We start from the raw sequence: 2,218 nt of genomic DNA, 5'->3' as shown, positions 1-2,218 counted from the left end.
GCTTGTCATCTTCCCTCTACCCAGTATCGCTACCCCCTCTAGTCTCCCTTACCATTGACAACATCAGTCCACACAGTCCCCATGCCGCTGCCTTAGTGTTGTCGACTTCCCTGAGCTCTAGGCCATACATCCAGTCCCAGGGGCTGTAACATCAACTCTTTCTTTGAAACTAACAGACTATGTATCTGTCTCCCAAAACCCTTATAAATTTTGCCATTATCTTCCTTCTTGACTACTTCAACCTCCTCATATCTGACCTTCCCCTGACCCATCGTCACTCATTACAATCTATCCTAAAATAATGTGCCTGATATTCTTCTATCTCTTTACTCCACATGCACTCCACCGCTGCTCTATCAATCAATACCGTATGCCTAAAATATGGAACGCTTCCAGAATTTGCATGTTATTCTTGTCCAGTGGGCTTGCTAATCCTCTCTGTATCGCTCCGATTTTAGTATATGTGCTGCTGAAGAACCACCATATGCACCCTGACTTCCACCACAGCTTGACACCAGAAAAGGATCATCAAATCCCATTTAAGTCAGGCCAGAATCAAGACTTCAATGCATCTTCGGGATACCAGCTAGCAAGTGGAGAGCTGTATACCCAGCCATGTAACATGTCATTAGAACTGCTATAGACAATGCAAAAGCAATCTATGTATTGCATAACTTTGCATGATGATGACATTTTTTAAAATACTTTCCCTCAGCTATAACCAACTCTGAGGAAACAGGTCGGAAGGCAAAATTTAGTGTTGAAGTGATAGATTGATTAGCGAACGTCTACCATTCCAAGACGTTAGTTGGCAAATAATTTTCATTTGTTTAGTTAGTTTGTTAGATTGCAAGCTTTATTGAAACCTGATATTTTATTGAAGCTGGATTTTGACAAGGGTAATAAACATCTGTGATTTACATGTCCTGCACATGCTCCGATTGCGTCCTCCATGTGATCTGGCTTCCATCCACTGTGTAAATTATAATTGCTGGCTAATTGTCTGTTGATTATGCCACAGTCCCGGTGTGCTGGTCCGCCTTCGCTAAGAAACTTAGATTGCAAGCACCACAAGGCACAGTTATTGATTTGAGAGAATACGTTCTCCTGAATGCATAGACTTGTGTATCATATTATTACAAAATAAACAAACTTTTAGATATAAAGTTTAAAAAACTTTCTGAAGTTTTTCATTTTTTTTATGCTTAGAAAATAATGAATCTGTTAAATTCGTATTAAAATAATTAAAAGTATAATATTCTTTTAATTAAAAAAAAGTACACACCGAAAATATATAAAAATGGGGAACAATATAACATAATTACTTCTCACTGATTGCAGGTTAAGGAGGGGAATTCATTTGTGGTGGTTTGTTCTTTTGATAGAGGTAAATGCATAATTTAATAAAACTTGGCATCATATATTAAGAATAATTTATATAAAAATAGAATTAATTATATTTTTTTAATAAATAGTAAGTGCATTTACTTCCATCCCTTTGACCAGTCACAACCATTTTCCATAAGCGAACTATTGTTACATTGTTAACCACCACAGACTATAGATCCACCAATTCCCACTCGTGTCTGCTGACAGCAAGAATGGAGCGGAGGGAGCGACTGTCAGGATGTAGAATGCACATGAATATATTCTATGTGATGAAAACTACTGTTCAGAAATAAAATACAGACAGAGGTCATTTACAAAGCACAAAGGGCCTGATTCAAAATTCAAATCAGATGCAAGTTGCAATTTAAAAAAGAGCGCGGAACTCGAGCAACGTTCTCTCCTATTCAAATCCAAGCGGATTTCAAGATGCGATTCGTCTTGAACCTGGGTGTAAGCACGCTCTGCCTAAACATTAGTTGTTGTATTTAAAGAGACGGAATAGAAGCTAAGATACGCACATGTATATCTACAATATAAAGGCACAACAGAACACCAAACAAATATTTATAAAATAAATGAACAACTCTTAACAGTATAATCATTATTAAAAATCTGGATTAAAAAAAAATATATATTTTTACATTAAATATATAAATCAAGATGCTTTTAATGTGTAATGTACATACAGTGTTTATTTAGTCTATCTTACTGATATACACATGTTCTGTGCTAGTTAGTCTCAAGCATATGTGTATTTTTCCAAACAAAGACTACGCCGTGTCAGCCATCACTATCAACCGGTACTTACACCAGTCCTGTAGCTGGTACC

The 2,218-nt window shown here is 36.6% G+C and overlaps 1 non-coding gene across 1 annotated transcript; it reads right to left on the bottom strand.

Moving 5' to 3' along the window:
• Nucleotides 1-375: 375 nt before the first annotated feature.
• LOC142137203 (U6 spliceosomal RNA) lies at nt 376-478 on the bottom strand. Its single transcript, XR_012687849.1, has one exon. It is a non-coding gene; the product is annotated as a U6 spliceosomal RNA (small nuclear RNA).
• Nucleotides 479-2,218: the final 1,740 nt, after the last annotated feature.

The sequence above is a fragment of the Mixophyes fleayi genome, chromosome 1, assembly GCF_038048845.1.
Source record: "Mixophyes fleayi isolate aMixFle1 chromosome 1, aMixFle1.hap1, whole genome shotgun sequence".
Classification (NCBI taxonomy): domain Eukaryota; kingdom Metazoa; phylum Chordata; class Amphibia; order Anura; family Limnodynastidae; genus Mixophyes; species Mixophyes fleayi.
The sequence above is the reverse complement of the archived record's forward strand: the minus strand, read 5'-3'. Positions and strand labels throughout refer to the sequence as shown.